General features: G+C 37.9%; 1 pseudogene; it reads right to left on the bottom strand.

Moving 5' to 3' along the window:
- Positions 1 to 6,035: 6,035 nt before the first annotated feature.
- LOC136322423 (large ribosomal subunit protein uL30-like) lies at positions 6,036 to 13,239 on the bottom strand (annotated as a pseudogene).
- Between the last annotated feature and the right edge of the window lie 6,408 nt (positions 13,240 to 19,647).

Raw genomic sequence — 19,647 nt, forward strand, 5'->3', positions numbered from 1 at the left:
TGATGTTATACAGATTAAACATTACACTGGGAAACAAATTTTTTTCATTTTCTGTTGCATGAGGTTTTAGAACTGTTTCTATATATTTCTGCATCACTGATTCCATATCTGAAATCTGTTTTTTGGTGCATGCTCTAGTTTTTATGTAATTTTAATTTCTTTTTGTTACAGTTAATGGCATGCATTGGTTTTTAAATTGGAATTAAAGGCCAATGACTCTTGGATTGAACATAATCACAAGGCAATTAATGACTTACAAACATTACTTTTACATAATTGTAGTTGTTTTTAAATGTAAAAAAATATTATCTGATAAAAACACGCTCATATTTTGTTTTAATATTGAAACATGGCTTCTTTGAGTAGGTGTAAATGTAAGAATCATCTTGACACCTTCTGTTATATATGTGGCTGTTACACACTTCAACGTCAAAGGCAATATTTCATCATTTGTGACACGTGCATATATTGCCAGTTTTCAAGTTCCCCTTGGCTATCAAGACAAGAATTGGGCTCCTCATATTGTGTGTCATAACTGTGAGAAAATGCTTCATGACTGGACAAAAGAAAACACAAAGAAATACCTTTTGGTATTCCCAATGTTTGGTGTAAACCTAAGGACCATAGCAGTGACTGTTATTTCTGTCTGATCCATACAATAGGCATCAGCAAGAGAAAAATGGCATATGATCGCATATCTTAATATTCCTTCAGCAACACAACCTATCCCACACTCTGAGACACTCCCGGTTCCAGTTTTCAATGGTTTTATTTCTTCTAAGTACGAAGAAAGTGAACATGGTGATTAAGTATATTTTGATAAGATGCATGAGGAAATGGTTGTAGAATCTGAAGGGTCTTCTTCTGATGTCAAGCAGTCATTAACCACTCAGCAGTTTAGCCAACCTCAATTGAATGACTTAGTAAGAGATTTGGGCCTTTCAAAGAAAGCAGCTGAGTTATTAGCCTCCAGGTTTCAAGAAAAGAATGTACTTCACTGGTCAGCTAAAGTATCCCATTTCAGGAAGCGTGAACAAATTTTTGAGGACTTTTTTTCCGAAGACAAACACTTTGTTTACTTTCATATCGGTAGTCTTCTCAGCCAGCTAGGTGTTACCACTTATAGTCCAACAGAATGGCGGCTATTTCTTGACAGCTCTAAACGGGGTCTGAAATGTGTTCTCCTACACAATGGTAATGTTTATGCAGTGGTTCCAACTGGTTATTCAACTCATCTGCGAGAAAATTATAATGACAAAAAAATTTTCATCAACTTTCTGAAGTATGAGGAGCATAACTGAATCATTTGTGTGGATCTTAAAATAGTAAATTTCCTGCTAAGACAACAGAGAGGTTTCACAAAGTATCCTTGCTTTCTGTGTTTGTGGGATAGCCGAGCTCGGGAGAAACACTGGACACAGAAGGAGTGGCCAAAACGTGAAGCTCTGGAAGTAGGGATGTAAAATATTGTGAATGAACCTGTAGTTAATCGAGACAGGATCATTTTCCTCCCACTTCAAAACAAACTTGGCTTAATGAAGCAGTTTGTTTATGCTTTGAATAGAGAAATTAAATGCATTCAACATATTATTTCTGCTTTTCCTGCCTTGTCTTTTGAGAAGATAAAAGCAAGTGTATTCAATGGACCTCAAATTCAAACCCTCATATGTGATGAAGAATTTGCTAGGAAGATGAATAAGGAGGAGAAAGAGGCATGGCAGTCTTTTGTGGCAGTTACAAAAAACTTCCTTGGCAACAAAAAAGCAGAAAACTATAAACTTTTGCTTCAAAGGATGCTGTTGGCTTTCCACGACATTGGATTTAACATGAGCATTAAGATTCACTTCCTAAACAGTCATCTTGATAAGTTTTCCAAAAATTTTGGATCTGTTAGTGATGAACAGACCACTTTGGAGCATCAAACGATATTGTCCTCAGCAAGTACACAAACAAAAGAGCTACAAACATAAATTTTTGCCTGAGTAGAATTTTAATAAGTTTTGCTCAAATTTTATGATTGAAATAAGTGTTTTAATATGTTCTATTTCAAAATTGTAGACAAATTCTGATGCAATCATATATTTTAATGTATTAGTGTTTATACTGCATTATATAATTATATTTTTACAAAGATGATGTCCAAAAAGACATTCTACTTCATTATGTTAAACTAAATGTTGAAAATTTTACAATAAGATGAAAACCTAAAATCTTGAATTGCAAAAAAAATCTGTAGCTTACAGAGAAAAACAAATGTCAGATTTGAGATCAGCACACTCAAATTAGGTAAGAACAAGTGTTTTTGTGGATGCAACAAAAATTTTGTTCCTTAGTGTTATCTAGAAAATACTTTCTTTTTGATTCTCTACATTTGCTTAGAAAATACTTTGGCTATGTTAGTTTAGCCATATTTGCTGCTATGTTTGCTGCTAAGTTGGTTATTGGACCCAGATCCTGATAACCAGTTGGAAGGCTAGTCTAGTTGTATCCTTTTTCAATCAGTCAATGGTCCCTAATTCCCCATTAGCTAATGCCCTCAAAATGAGTGACTCCACAATGGTCACCCTTCTCACTGTCTAAGTAACACCATTAGTTTTCTCTTTGGTTTCTGAATCTTATCATGAGCCCAGTGGTTTACTCAAAATGTCTAACCCTGGTGCCTTCTGTGAATTGATTTGCTATCCTGAAACTTTCAGTGCAGCTGAAGGTGAATTCTGCCAATGTGGTGGTCTGACCCCATGTGGTTGAACAACCAATGTTTAAATGTATCAGAAAATTAACTTTCTCCTTATTCTATACACAAATAGGATATCTATAAGAGTTAAAGACATAAAGGTTCAAAGAAACCCTTAAAAGTTTTAGATGAAAATATTGGAGATTATTTCATTACATTAAAGTAAGAAAAGATCTCTTAAAAAATAAAAAGTTTTATCAGTTGTACCACTCTAGTGGGGATGTTTATAATGGAAGAAGCCACATGTGTGGAAGTGAAGAGTACATGGGAAATCTGTGTGCCTTCTGCTCAGTTTTGCTCTGAACCTAAAACTACTCCAAACATAGTTTATTAAAATAAAAAAAAAGAGCCCTGGACCAGATAGTGCAGTTGGTTAAGAGCATTGTCCCACAGCACAGAGGCTGCCAGTTCAATCCCAGTCAGGACACATACAAACTGATGTTCCTGTCTTTCTCTCTCTCTCCTGCTCTCTCTCTCCTTCTCCCTCTCCCTGTCTCTCTCACTAAAATAATTAATAAATTTTTTAAACTTTTTTTTAAAAGAAAAGAAAAAAGAAACACTAAGTACAAATTAAAGGATGAATACATTTCATGGCATTAACATTTTAGATTCCTATAAACTGGACACCATAAACAAAGTTATAAGGCAATCTAGGGACAGAGAAAATATTTACAAGACATTTGAGAAATAATTGCAATCCAGAATATATAAAAAGATCCAATAAGTAAAAAAAACGACAAAAATTTCAGTAAAAAAATAAATATAAATCTTCAGCTCACAAAAGAGAAACTCTATATAACCAATAAGAATATGGAGGGGAAAAAGCCATAACTTGCTAGTAATAGAAACATGCAAATTAAAGCAAGATACCCTTTTGTGTCTGTCAGACTGGAAAATTCTAAAGCCTGACAATGACAAGTGCGGTGGAGAACAAGGGGAAACAGGAACTTTCAAAATCTTTTTTTTTTTTTTTTTTTACAGAGACAGAGAGAGTCAGAGAGAGGGATAGGCAGGGACAGACAGAAAGGAATGAAGAGATGAGAAGCATCAATCATTAGCTTTTTGTTGTGCATTGTGATACCTTAGTTGTTCATTGATTGCTTTCTCATGCGCCTTAACCACGGGGCTTCAGCAGACCGAGTAACCCCTTGCTCAAGCCAGTGACCTTGAGTCCAAGCTGTGAGCTTTGCTCAAACCAGATGAGCCCGCGCTCAAGCTGGTGACCTCGGGGTCTCGAACCTGGGTCCTTGACATCCCAGTCTGACGCTCTATCCACTGCACCACCACCTGATCAGGCAGGACTTTCAAATTCTTAATGTTAATTGCTGATGATTAATGAACACTGAAGTTTTACTATAGGGAATGTAGTTTATATTTAATTTTTTTTAATTTATTCATTTTAGAAAGGAGAGAGACAGAGGGAGAGAAGGGGGAGGAGCAGGAAGCATCAACTCCCATATGTGCCTTGACCAGGCAAGCCCAGGGTTTCGAACTGGCAATCTCAGCATTTCCAGGTCGACGCTTTATCCACTACGCCACCACAGGTCAGGCTAGTTTATATTTAAATAGAAAAAATGAAAGATTTAAAGATTAAATTAGTATAATTTGAAAAGCATTTTGGCAATAACCAGCAGTATCTGAAACTTAGGACCCAGCAAGCCAACTTCTAAAGTATAAATCCCAGGAAAAACTCTTGCACAGGGACACAAGGATATTCACTGCAGCATTTTTTTATAATTCCAAAAAGTCTGCCATTGGAAGAATGGGTTCTCTTAGTTTCATTTGTGTTTATACCTAACATGTGTTTCCTTTAAAGGGTCTTACACTCCTTTTTTTTTCTTCTTCTTTCCCAAGTGAAAGTAAGGGAGATAGAGACATACTCCCATATGCTCCCCCACCAGGATCCACCCAGCAACCCCATCTGTGGCCAATGTTCTGCCCATCTTGGGCCATGCTCTGGACCAAGCTAATTTTAGAGTCTGAGGCAGAGGCCCCATGGAGCCATCCTCAGCTCTTGGGCCAGTGCGCTCTAATCAATTGAGCCATGACTGCTGGAGAAGAAAAGAGAGAGAAGGGGGAAGGGGAAAGGTGAGAAACAGATGGTTGCTTCTCCTGTGTGCCCTGACCAGGAATTGAACCCAGGACATCTACACATTGCACCAATGCTCTACCACTGAGCCTCCCTTCTTTATGTAAATGAAAATCAGGCACCGACCTTACCTTTTTGCTCCCAGTAACTCCTCCCTTCCCATACTCCTTACACTCCCTTATACTCATGGGAATCTCATTTTAGCTTGGAAAATTCATCTCCTATATGCCTCTGGCCAAGAAACCTGGACAATGCCCACAAATCCTTCATTTTGCCTTTTCTGGCAAGCTTGCCTGATTTCTCCTTCACACTTGAGTGACTAGTAATTAATAGCCAGAAACATTATCCTGCCTCAGACTTCCTTATAGCCAACTATCTGCTTGAATGAGCAGGAGCAGAGAAAGGAAAATGTGTATAGGAAGAAAAAAAAGCATAGATTAATAACTACAAATATTATCCTACCATGTTCTTCTCCTAGAAAATCTTTGGACAGTGACACCCACATGCAAACTGGTGCCTATGTCTGTAGGTAGGGTGAGGAGGGAAGCATAAATTTCTGGTGAATTTCTTGACTCATATGGAATTTTTGACTTATACCTACAGTAGATGGACCTTCACCCATCAATAACCTTCTGCTGCTTTCATTCTTCCCACCCCAGGAAACTGAGCTTGCCACAGGTAAGGGCAAAACTTCTCCCAAATCAGTATGTTCTTGCATAGTTGCACATAACTGGAGAGTTGCCCTGGGCATCCTGTAGACCCCTGTACAGTGTTGAGTGGTTATCAGTAACTGGAGGCAACTTGGGTGGTCCAGCATTCTCTTCCTTTTCAATCAATATCCTTCTTCAAATCTCTGTACTTAAAAAGTCAGCAGCAGCCTCCTGCTCATACTTAGAGGAACGATAATGAGGCTGACTGCCATATTGGTGTTCAGCCCTCCTCTCACTTAGTCTCCATCTTTGCTGCTTTCTTTTATGACATAAAAAATGAATAAATGAATGAATGAAAAGTAAAGAACTTCCCATACCTCCCTTAGGTAACAAATATGAAGAATTGGGTGTGTTCTTGTCCCATTTTCTCTTTGGTCTATCACATAACTTTGGTCTATCACTCTGGGGGTGGGGGGTTTTTTGTTTTTTGGTTTACACTTCAATTTGAAAAAATCCACTGTTCATTAACTGACCATTTACAAAAATTATTATAGTACACATCTTAGTTCATATTTCTAATAAGCCTGTTAATTTAGTCTTTCCAATTACCCGTATCTCCACCCTCTATAAAACACATGTTTTATTCTTCCGTCCACCTTTAGAAGATAATTTGAAGGGTCAGCTGAAGTTGTTTCCTTCTTTGAAACAATTTCCAATAGTATAGATTTAAAAAATGAGATCCTCCATGCAAATGATGTCATATTTACCAAGAGATCCAGCAATCACTGTGCTATCTGTCAGCTCAATTAGCTTCTTATTGATTTTGCCATAACCACACTTATAAATCAATTAATTTAGTAACTTCAGGTTTGAAGACCTCCACGAAATATATGGTTCCACAATCCTCAGCATGTTAATCAAAGCCTTGTTGAGCTTCACAAAGGTACCACTGGAAGTCTGGCAAAAGTGAAGAAGCTGCAATACCTTTGGGAATTTGGGGGTCACATCATGAATACTGATGTTGATGACAAATACCAATTGGGTTCTGTACATACATAGAAATCTCCAGGTTCCTTGCCATCCTGGCCATTCTTATCTCAGTTCTGTCCATCTGCTCAACTTCTGTGATGTTGCTTACTTTCCTCATAGATAAGCTTTCCTGCTTTTCAAAATATCCTTTGAACAAATTTATTTCTCAGACCTTTGACCTTCATTTCTGAAAAATTCCTTCTCTTTGTTGCAAGGATCTCTAGCACAGCAGGAAGCATCTTTTTCCCCCTCTGCTGTACTCTCTATATTTCCAGAAGTAAAAAAGACAGCATAACCTGTGTTAGGTTTTGTTTTGTTTTTAATGGGTTGATATTATTTACTCTGAATTTGCTTTTATCTATCTCACTGTATATTGTGAACATCCCTCCTACTTGGGATATGTAAATATTGCAATATATCATTTTCCATGTGTATGTTGGTGTGTGTGTCTGTGCACATGCACGTATGCCACAATTTATTCAATTTCCTATTCTTGGGCATTCATATTGTTTATGCTTTATTGACACAGAAAACAATGCTACTAATAGCATTATGTTTATATATATTCTTTATCAAATGTGATTTTCTAATGTAAGTTAGAATTCTAGGACTGGAATGGCCATATGACATATAGTTTTAATTCAAAGAATTGCTGCCACATTTATTGGCAAAAAACAGTGAGAAATTCACACTCCTACCACCAAAGTAAGGTTATGTTTATATCCATGAGTATTTGTCAGTAGTGGTTGTTATTACTTGTTCGAACCATTTGCCAATCTAACAGGTGAAAAAAAAATGGTATCTCTTTATCATTCTAATTCAGTATCTTATTATAGGAGCAAAAATGTAAATCCCAAGATATGCCAAAAATGCCTGAGAATGTGGAGTTCTTAGTTGCACATACTGGTATCTCTTGCTCTACTTGACCCTGGTTTGAGACCTATATTCCTCCTGTCGAGATCTGAGAAAACTGGAAATAGCCAGCATTTCCTTAATAAGTGTTTTCTTTCAGCTCAACAGAATTATGTCAACTGTTATTACAAGGAAAGGCCATCGAATACCAGTTTAAAAAGGAAAAGGTGTGTCCACCAACTAAAATAAATAAAAGGGAAAAACACAAGGAAATAGTTTTAAAACTTAATGGTTACAATAGTACTGAGGAAGCTGGGAGGACAAAGCCAAGCTCAGTGCTTATAAACTTGTTCAGCTTAATTTTGGAAATTAAACATAGGACCTTGAGCAGGTTTGGTAGTGGCAATGAATTTAAAGAGAATTTCAGAAGAATATTAATTGTGATCATTCTTTTGGCTCCACTTGATACCAATAATTTCAGAACTATTTGTGACTAATAAAAGTGTAGCCAAGCTTAAATTACATAACACATTAATGTAGAAACACACCTAATTTCACTTCTCATCAAAACAAAAACTTGATACATTTATAAAACTTTAGTGCTGCTTAGTTTTAAGTAAAAGTCTGTATGAAAATATTCTTCATAAGTGGCAAGTGATTCCTCCAATTAAAAACAGTTCTATTAGTTGATAGGAGCAATAAAATCACTTTAACAGGATTTAATGTCATCTAAATGTTCTAAATCATGTCAATCGTATCTTGAGGGGAAAAAAAAGAGTGAAGAGAAATGCTGTCACAGGACAGCCTTTGCCACAGTCACTGAAAGAAGCAGGAACTTCAGCACAAGCTCTTAAGGCAGCTCAGGAATAAAATGTTGTACATACATAAAACGTAACTCAGCATTTGATGGCTCACAAGATAGCACCAGCTGTCAGAGATCAGAGCAGAAAATAATGGATTCCTGTCTGACCAGGCAGTGGTGCAATGAATAGAGCATCAGATTTGGATGCAGTGGACCCAGGCTGGAAACACTGAGATTGCTGGCTTGAGTGTGGGCTCATCCAGCTTGAGCACAGGGTTGCTGGCTTGAGCATGGGATCATAGACATGACCCTATGGTCACTGCTTTGAAGCCCAAGATCAATGTCTTGAACCCAAGGTCACTCGCTGGCTTGAGCAAGGGGTCACTCACTCTGCTGTAGCCCCCCCCAGTCAAGGCACATATGAGAAAGCAATCAATGAACAATTAAGGAAACAAAAGAGTCACAATGAAGAATTGATGCTTCTCATAACTTTCCCTTCCTGTCTGTCCCTGTCTGTTCCTCTCTGTCTTTCTCTCTGTCTGTCACACATAAAAAAATCAAAAAGAGGTCCTGGCCGGTTGGCTCAGTGGTACAGCGTCAGCCTGGCGTGCAGAAGTCCTGGGTTCGATTCCCGGCCAGGGCACACAGGAGAAGCACCCATCTGCTTCTCCACCCCTCCCCCTCTCCTTCCTCTCTGTCTCTCTCTTCCCCTCCTGCAGCGGGGCTCCATTGGAGCAAGGATGGCCCGGGCGCTGGGGATGGCTCCTTGGCCTCTGCCCTGGGCGCTAGAGTGGCTCTGGTGGCTATGGAGTGACGCCCCGGAGGGGCAGAGCGTCGCCCCCTGGTGGGCGTGCCGGGTGGATCCCGGTGGGGCGCATGCGGGAGTCTGTCTGCCTGTCTCTCCCTGTTTCTAGCTTCAGAAAAATACAAAAAAAAAATCAAAAAGAAAAGAAAATAATAGATTCCTACAACATAAAAAAGAGAAAAATCAGTCATTAAGATATATTGGTGGAAAATACAGTGTAAAGAAACATTTTTGCTGGAATACCATGTGCACATTTCTTTTTGCTTCTCACATGATGTTATGATCTTTGTGGGGACACATATCAATCTCACCTACTAGGCTATATAAGATTATAGACAGGAAGTTTAACACAGTGTGAGATGTAGAGTACATGCTCCATAAATGTTAACTGCAGAAACTAAAACATTGTACAGAATATTAAACCACTGGAAATATATACTAATATAGTTAAATCTGTTGATACATCAGGATTACGGACTGAATTTTTCACACCTCCCCCAAAATTCATATGTTGGAGCCTTAACCCCCACTGTGATTTTATTTAGAAATGAAAATTTTAGGAAGTAATTAAGGTTAAATGAGGTCATATGAATGGAGTACTGAATCAACAGAATTCATGACCTCCTAAGAAGAGGAAGAGAAAAAGAGATCTCTCTACACTAGGAGTCGGGAACCTTTTTGGCTGAGAGAGACATTAACACCACATATTTTAAAATGTAATTCCGTGAGAGCCATACAACAACCCATGTATGTTATGCATTACCCAATAAAAATTTGGTGTTGTCCCAGAGGACAGCTGTGATTGGCTCCAGCCATCTGCAACCATGAACATGAGCAGTAGGAAATGAATGGATGTAATACATGAGAATGTTTATATTTTTAACATTATTATTTTTTTTATTAAAGTTTTGTCTGCAAGTCAGATGCAGCCATCAAAAGAGCCACATCTGGCTCACGAGCCATAGGTTCCCAACCCCTGCTCTACACAAACACACCAAAGAAAGTTATAGGAGCACACATGGAGAAGTGGCTATCTGCAAGCTAGAAAAGAGCCTTCTCTCCAAAAATAAAATTGGTTAGCACTTTAATCTTGGACTTTCAATCTCCAAATTGAGAGAAAATAAATTTCTGTTGTTTAAGCTACAATCTACTAAATTTTATTATGAGAACCCAAACAAAGACAATCAATAACCCAGTACAATTTCTGATTCTTTTTATTGGTTTCATAACATTGAAGAACAAAGGAAAATGACTCTTCTTAATTCATAATGACCATTCTAGAATGAATTTTAGTAAAATATTTGACATGTATGAATTTAAAAGTAACCAAAAGCTAGAGGATGGTATGTAACAAAGTAGAAAAGGGGGGGAGATTAAAATGTAAGTTGTAAATTATGTTTAACACACAAAAAAGTATGGTTTGTGGAAACGTTTATTCAGCCTGAATCTCCTTTGACCAAAGGACTCTTTGATCAAGTTTTATTATGTTTGCTAAAGCTTGAAACCATTTCAACCTAAGACAGATGTCCAATTCTCATCTCAGATTTTATCAATGATTGGTTAACAAATTGTATAAATGGTACTTTAAACTATTGTCTTAGAATGATGTTGTTTAGGTCAGATTGTTTTATTTGAACATTATGAGCTGCTGTAGGAAACTACTGTTGTTTATATTAATTGGTAATATGTATAATGTGGTTTCAGTATACATCATTTCACTTAAAGTCAAAGTGTTTATCAATGACATTAAGTGAGCATTTACTCTTTAAATAGTCCCCCCACTTACTCACAGTTTTGCTTTCCTCAATTTCAGTCACGCACAGTCAACTGTTGTCTGAAAATATTAAGTGGAAAATTCCAGAAATAAACCATCCCTAAATTAAAATTTTGAACTGTTTTGAGTAGCAAGGTGAAATTTCAAGCCATCCTGCTTTGTCCCACCCAGGATATAAATCATCCCTTTGTCCATTCTGTATATGCTCCCTGCCCATTAGTCACTTAGCAGCCCTCAGTTTTCAGATCAGTTATCGAATATTTTGAGAGAGACAGAGATAAATATGCACATAACTTGTACTATAGTATATTGTTATCATTGTTCCACTGTATTATTGTGGTTAATGTCTTATTGTGCCTAATGTATAAATTAAACTTTAGCATAGGTATGAATGTCTAGGAAGAAGCAGAATGTATAGGAAGAAACAGCATGTACAGGGTTCAGTACTAACCACAGTTTAAGGCATCCACTGGAGGTCTTGGAATGTATCCCCTGAGGATAAGAGAACACTGTATAGCCTCAGTGCATTTTTTAAACTGGAAAGAAGAAACCATTCAAGTGTTCTTTAGGAAGCATAGAATACAACAAAAAAGAAATGCCACTTACTTCTCATAATATAACATATATTTATGTAAAGTTGGTCATCAGAAACTTGCAAACTCAAACTAGCATGATAAGGGTTTGCAACTTTATTCTCACTACAGGTTCCTTGGTAAACCTATAGTTCATCAAGAAAGGTGCCTTTTTGAGGTAAAAGGACTATCTCACAAATGTAACATACGCTTTACACATTTGCCTTTATGATGCCCAAAATGAACACACTAGTGTATATTTAGAAATCCAGACCTACCATATTTCCCCATACATAAGATACTCCCACATATAAGATGCACCATAATTTTGGGGCCCGAAATTTGAAAAAATATATATATTACATAAAGTTATTGAACTCAAGTTTAATTTGTCATAAAATTGTACAACTCCTCATCACTGTCACAACTCTCATCCATGAGCTTGTCCTCATCTGTGATGACAAATCACTGTTTTCAACAATGAGCACAAAAACATGCACAAAAAGGCGGGAAATGCAAGTAAAAAATCTACAACCAATGTATAAAACGCACCCAGTTTTTAGACCCCAAATTTTTCCCCAAAAAGAAGTGTGAGTACATGGGGAAATACAGTAAGTGACCTCCTCACATTTACTGACTTTTAAAGCAGTAAACAGATGTCCTAAGCACAATGATGCTTGATATTTTCATCACAATGTGAGTAACATAAGTAAGACAGTGGTTTTGTTTTTCTGAAAGTAATGACTTTTTCTTTTTTTTTTTTTCTTCAAAATTTGGGTTTACCTCACTCAGCTGCTGGCCTGAAGATACCAGTAATTTCTAGGCCTTCTGACACATTTGTCATCATCTTCAACAACTTTAAGAATTGTCACAGTAATATATGAACTAAAATCTCCAACTCTAAAATGTATTCCTTTATAATTTTTCTGTGCCTTTTGATTGATAATTATGAGCCTTGTGAGTTGAATTGGTTTTTTTTTCTTATGGTAAAAAACTTTAAAAGTGAAATTCTGAGTTTTATTCTTTATTAGATGATTTTACTCTAAAATACATGTTCGAACAAATTTTTCACACTGCAGAGTATTGCATCATAGAGAGAATGTTTGTATCTAGGTCAACATACACTGTTTCTAGGCACCACCAAGGAAACGATTTTGTTATACCCACATTAGAATATCACCGGAGTGATAGGACTGAATGATTCATTATGTCCTTGGTTGCCGTGCTTGGTGTTACAAGTGGTGCTCAATCGAGTTGGTGCTCAATCGAGTTGGCAGTTGTGAAAACCCCTTTGAGAGGTCATAGGTGACTCTCTTCCAAAACACAAAAACATCACCAAAGAGAATGTATTTCTCCAATAGTAAAGAAAACATTAAAAGCATAGAGAAAAAGACCTGAGTCCCTCCTCCTCTCTGTGAAAGCACAGGCGAGCTAGTCATCATCCTTGAGTGTTAGGAACAAGAGGACACTGATCACAGGACAATACCTTGCCCTGCAATTCGTAGTAAATAAATTACTAATTGCTGCCGTACAGGATAGAGCCACCAATGTGAGAACGGCAGGAGGACTTTTGGAAGAGATTCCTGGATCTGAAAAGAACTTGTGCATCTTTAGTCAGTGTGCCTGAGAAAAAGGACTTTCACAAAGATCAAGAACTCGGTGGCGTGGGAAAGAGGAACTCTCTGCTTCGTATACAAACTACCAATACAGTGTCCCATAGTGTTTTGCTCCTTCAGTTAGTACCTATTAGTGCTTCTTGTGAATGAGATACTAGAGGAGGATACAGCACTGAACAAGCATAATTCCTGTCATCACACACCTTACAATCTAATGAGCAGACAGATTACAATCTAATGAGCAGACAGATTCTTCACTCACCTGCCTTTTAACCTTTTCTGCCTCTTCTGCTGGTTCTTCCTTAGCTCCTGGCATGGTAGGAGCTAAGGAAGGATTTGGGCATGCTCCAGAGCTCACTTCCCGGGCTGCTTCTCACATTTACCTACATACTTGCACTAGTTGATCTCATCAGGTCTCATGGCTGTGGGTACCATCCACACACTGATGGCTCCTACATTTCCAACTCCAACTGAAACCTCTCTTTTGAATTTCAAACTCCTCATCAAATCCACTTGGAAGGAATTCCAAACAAGATGACTAAAATTGAACTTCTGATAACCATGTATCTGTCCCTTTCTGGCCTTCCTCATCAAATATTATGACAACTCCCTACTTTCAGTTATCATTCAAAAGCTGCAGGCATCTTTGATACGTTTCCTTCTTTTACACTCTACAGAAAATCATCAGCAAATACTGTTTCGTCTATCTTCAGAATCTGTCCATAGTTTTGGTGTTTATCACACATCAACCCAGTCCAAGATACAATTATTTTTGCCTGACTTATCATAATCACCATTTAACTGTCCTGCCTATTTTAAATGTTTGTCCAGCTTCAGTGTATTTTCCAAAGTGCAGATGTAGAGAAGCTATGAAAATAATCTCATTCCTCTATTCACAGCATTTCAATGGTTTCCCTGCTCACTCCAAATAAAAGCTAAAAGCAGTTACCATGATGTATGGGGACCTATGTGATCTGGTGCCCATTACTCCTCTGACCAGTCTTCTCCTACTTCTCCTTTTTTAATTCCATCTGAACTAAACTGGCTTCATTGCTATTCCTTGAAAAGGGCAGGCAAATCCCTTCCTAGAGACTTTGTACTTAATGTTTCCTCTGCCTAAAATGTTCTGTTCCTTAATAATCTAAATGACCTCAGGAAGCTGTGACATGCACATTTAAAAGTTTAACATCAGAGATGACGTCAGAGTAATGGCGGAGTAGGAAGCGATACCGATAAATCTCCCCCAAAACTCAACAAGATCTTCAACCAGAAACAGAAAAACCTATACTTGGAGCCTCCAGATGCTTCACAATACACCCGAAGGTATGGTCGAGTGAAAAATTGGCTAAATATATAACCAAATCCTGAAGGAAATAGGGAGTAAGAAATGCTCCGCCTTCCTCACTAACCTAAACAGGGCGGCTTTCTCTGGTAACTGTGAATATAGAAACTGAGGCGGGCAAAGGGGGTGAATACATCCAGGCCGCGCACAAAAGGCCAAACCAGGCTGTGGTACGGAGATCCTAGCGGAGGAAAAACTGTTCCTGTGGCAAGCTGGGCAATACAAGCTAACACTCGCGCCAAACCCAAACAAAGAAAGACAAGCGGGGCAGCCATTTTACCCGTTCTCCTGGTCGGTGTGCAGTTAGTGGGCGAGAGATTTCTTCCTAAGCCCCAGAAGTGGGTGTCCGTGTTGCCCCACAGAGAGGCAGGGTCAGAGGCCTTTCTGTGGGCCGAAAGCAGAATCTCTGGGCAGCCCCAGCGCCCTGGGAAAGCCGCGCACGGGAGGGAGCGAGAACTAATTCCAACGGTGAAAATTTTCCGTGCTGGTGAGGGTTTCACTCAGGGAAACGCGGCCGGCCTCATATCCTGGTGTGCGCGCGCAGATAGGTAGTGAGCGATACCTCCGAGTGCCTCGGCAGTGCGCGCCCGTGTTATCGCACCGAGGGGCAGAGTCAGGGGCCTTTGTGTGGGCAAAAGCGGAATCTCGGGCCGCCCCAGCGCCTTGCAAAATCCGCGCACGGGGACGGAGTGAGAGCGAATTCCAGCGCTGCAAATTTCCATGCAGTTGGGGGTTTCACTCAGAGCGTAAGACTACTGGCCGGATATCCTGGTCTGCGTGCGCAGATAGTGAATGAGAGTTTCCTCCAAGCACCCCGGAAGTGGGTGCCCACCTGTGTTACCGGACAGAGTGGCAGAGCCAGAGGTCTTTGAGTGGGCGGAAAGCCCGCCTGATTATGCTAGCAGCTCTGACTGACTGAGCCTTACCCAGAGCACTGTGCTGAGTGGAAATAGAGTGGGGAGTTGCCAGCTCTTTGAACTTCTTACTATCCAGGCAGAGGCAGCAACAACCCCATAGCTGGATTATCAGGCTACTAATTGAGGAAGGAAAGACTAGGAGAAAGGCTCCAGGAACACGGACTCTCTCACTGTCGGAGCCTATGAAAGCTAATGAGCCTTGACTCCCAACGAGACTAAAGCACAATACATGACATTGCCATAGAGACTTATCAACTGCAAACCTCTACCTGAGCGTGCCAAAGGGGCAGAACCTGGGGTACAGAGTCACCGACCAGGAAGAGGGAGAGAAAAGAAAAAACAAGAAGATAACCTCTCAAAATCAAGAATAATCTGCAGACTTTATAACCTATCCCATTTTATTATATTTGTTTGTTTGTTTCTCTTATCTTCATTCTTGATACTTTTTTTCCTCCTCCAATTTGGCTGATTAACTCTCTGCCGGTCTTACTCTCTCCTCTCCTTGAACTACACTACCCATAAGTGTTACATCTCCCATTATCTTTTTTCTCCTCTTCCTTTCTCTCTATGAGGGTTGCACTCCAAAACCCTTAACTCTCTCTCTCTCCTTTCTTTTTTCTTCTTTTAAGGTTCCCTCTTTTTTTCTCTCTCTCTCTTTCTTTTCTCCCTCTATATTAGTTTCTTCCTTTCTCCTTTACATCTCCTCTCATTCAAACCTCAATAACAAACAAATTATCTTATCTGGGACTCAAACTTATGTTTGTGGCATTTTGGGGGGTTTTTACTTCACCTTTTTAACTCACTAGCAGTACTCCCATCCCTGGCTCTCCATTTTATCTAGTACTTGTTCCACTAAATACAATAGTATTTTTTTAATTTGTCCCCCCATTTTTCTGTTCTCTTATTCCTCTCATCATAACTCTTAGACAACACCAACACCTAAAAGCAAATCATTTTATTCTTGACCCAAATTTTTTCCTTATTTGCTTTTTGTGGGTCCATACCGCCCCCCCCTTTTTTTTTCCTTTTTTTTTTTCTTTTTTTTTTTTTTTTTTTGCCCCTTTATTACTTTTCCCCAATTCAGGACCTCCATCACAGGCATTGTTTGTTATAATTCACAGTTCACCACAAGATTTTCTCAAGAAAAAGGGGAGAGGAGAGGAAAAAAGGAGGGGGGGAATAATTTCCTTTTTTTAAAAATTATTATTTTATTTTTCTTTATTTCATTATTAATTTTTTTAAAAAAACAACTCTTTTTGATTTTTTATTTTTTTTAACTTTTTATTCTTTATTAAATCTCATTAATACTATCAACAAAACCACCCTCAGATGCCATTAAGGAAGAGAAAATCGAATATCATGGATACAAAAGAAAGAGAGGTAACACAGCTAGATGAGGAAAAATCTATGGAGAAAAAATTTAACATGTTGGAAACCTTGGAGCTAAATGACAGAGAATTCAAGATAGAAATCCTAAAAATCCTCCGAGATATACAAGAAAACACAGAAAGGCAATTTAGGGAGCTCAGAAAACAACTCAATGAACACAAAAAATATATGTCCAAAGAAATTGAAACTATAAAAACAAATCAAACAGAGATGAAAAACTCAATTCACGAGCTGAAAAACGAAGTAACAAGCTTAGCTAATAGAACAGGTCAGATAGAAGAGAGGATTAGTGAAATAGAAGACAAGCAACTTGAGGCACAACAGAGAGAAGAAGAAAGAGACTCAAAAATTAAAAAAAATGAGATAACCCTATAAGAATTATCTGACTCCATCAAAAAGAATAACATAAGAATAATAGGTATATCAGAGGGAGAAGAGAGAGAAAATGGAATGGAGAACATACTCAAACAAATAATAGATGAGAACTTCCCAAGCCTGTGGAAAGAACGAAAGCCTCAAATTCAAGAAGCAAACAGAACACTGAGTTTTCTTAACCCCAACAAACCTACTCCAAGGCATATCATAATGAAATTGACACAAACCAACAGCAAAGAAAAAATTCTCAAGGCAGCCAGGGAAAAGAAGAATACAACATATAAAGGAAGGCCCATTAGATTATCATCAGATTTCTCAGCAGAAACTATACAAGCTAGAAGAGAGTAGACCCCAATATTTAAAGTCCTGAAAGAGAGAAACTTTCAGCCACGAATACTATACCCATCAAAGCTATCCTTCAAATATGAAGGAGAAATAAAAACATTCATAGATACAGAAAAGATGAGGGAATTTATCATCAGAAAACCCCCACTCCAGGAATTACTAAAGGGGGTTCTCCAATCAGATACAAAGAACAAAAAAAAAACAGAGCCACAAGTAAAACCTCCAAGAAGAACACAATAAAACCAAATTTAAACTGTGACAACAACAAAAAGAAAGAGGGGGAGAAGATGGAGATTAACAGTAGCAAAGGACGATGGAGTGCAAAAGTACTCACAAAATAGTTTGCTACAATGAACAGGGTAGGGACCCTTTTCATTACTCAAAGGTAACCACCATTGAAAAAACCACCACAGAAGCACATGAGATAAAAAAGATAGCAACAGAGGAAAGATGTATGGAATACAACCAAATAAAAACAAAAGATAGAAAAACGAAAGAGTAGGATCAAACAAGACACAAAACTAACAGAAAGCAAGATATAAAATGGCAATAGGGAACTCACAAGTATCAATAATTACACTAAATGTAAACGGATTAAACTCACCAATAAAAAGGCACAGAGTAGCAGAATGGATTAAAAAAAGAAAATCCAACTATATGCTGCCTACAGGAAACTCATCTAAGTAACAAGGATAAAAACAAATTCAAAGTGAAAGGCTGGAAAACAATACTCCAAGCAAATAACATCCAAAAAGAAGCAGGTGTAGCAATACTCATATCGGATAATGCTGACTACAAGACAGGAAAAGTACTCAGAGATAAAAATGGCCATTTCATAATGGCTAAGGGGACACTGAATCAAGAAGACATAACAATTCTTAATATATATGCACCAAACCAAGGAGCACCAAAATATATAAGACAGCTACTTATTGACCTTAAAACAAAAACTGACAAAAATACAATCATACTTGGAGACCTCAATACACTGCTGACGGCTCTAGATCGGTCATCCAAACAGAGAATCAACAAAGACATAGTGGCCTTAAACAAAACACTAGAGCACCTGGATATGATAGACATCTACAGGACATTTCATCCCAAAGTGACTGAGTATACATTTTTCTCCAGTGTACATGGATCATTCTCAAGAATTGACCATATGTTGGGCCACAAAAACAACATCAGCAAATTCAGAAAAATTGAAGTTGTACCAAGCATATTTTCTGATCATAAAGCCTTGAAACTAGAATTCAACTGCAAAAAAGAGGAAAAAAATCCCACAAAAATGTGGAAACTAAACAACATACTTTTAAAAAATGAATGGGTCAAAGAAGAAATAAGTGCAGAGATCAAAAGATTTATACAGACTAATGAAAATGACAATATGACATATCAGAATCTATGGGATGCAGCAAACGCAGTGATAAGAGGGAAGTTCATATCACTTCAGGCATATATGAACAAACAAGAGAGAGCCAAAGTGAACCACTTAACTTCCCACCTTAAGGAACTAGAAAAAGAAGAACAAAGACAACCCAAAACCAGCCGAAGAAAGGAGATAATAAAAATCAGAGCAGAAATAAATGAATTAGAGAACAGAAAAACTATAGAAAAAATTAATAGAACAAGGAGCTGGTTCTTTGAAAAGATCAATAAAATTGACAAACCCTTGGCAAGACTTACCAAGGAAAAAAGAGAAAGAACTCATATAAACAAAATCCAAAATGAAAGAGGAGAAATCACCACGGACACCGTAGATATACAAAGAATTATTGTAGAATACTATGAAAAACTTTATGCCACTAAATTCAACAACCTAGAAGAAATGGATAAATTCCTAGAACAATACAAACTTCCTAGACTGAGTCAAGAAGAAGCAGAAAGCCTAAACAGACCTATCAGTAGAGAAGAAATAGAAAAAACCATTAAAAACCTCCCCAAAAATAAAAGTCCAGGCCCTGACGGCTATACCAGTGAATTTTATCAAACATTCAAAGAAGACTTGGTTCCGATTCTACTCAAAGTCTTCCAAAAAATTGAAGAAGAAGCAATACTTCCAAACACATTTTATGAGGCCAACATAACCCTCATACCAAAACCAGGCAAGGATGGCACAAAAAAAAAAAACTACAGACCAATATCTCTAATGAATACAGATGCTAAAATACTAAACAAAATACTAGCAAATCGAATACAACAACATATTAAAAAAATAATACATCATGATCAAGTGGGATTCATCCCAGAATCTCAAGGATGGTTCAACATACGTAAAACGGTTAACGTAATGCACCATATCAACAAAACAAAGAACAAAAACCACATGATCTTATCAATAGATGCAGAAAAGGCT

The sequence above is a fragment of the Saccopteryx bilineata genome, chromosome 2, assembly GCF_036850765.1.
Source record: "Saccopteryx bilineata isolate mSacBil1 chromosome 2, mSacBil1_pri_phased_curated, whole genome shotgun sequence".
NCBI lineage: Eukaryota > Metazoa > Chordata > Mammalia > Chiroptera > Emballonuridae > Saccopteryx > Saccopteryx bilineata.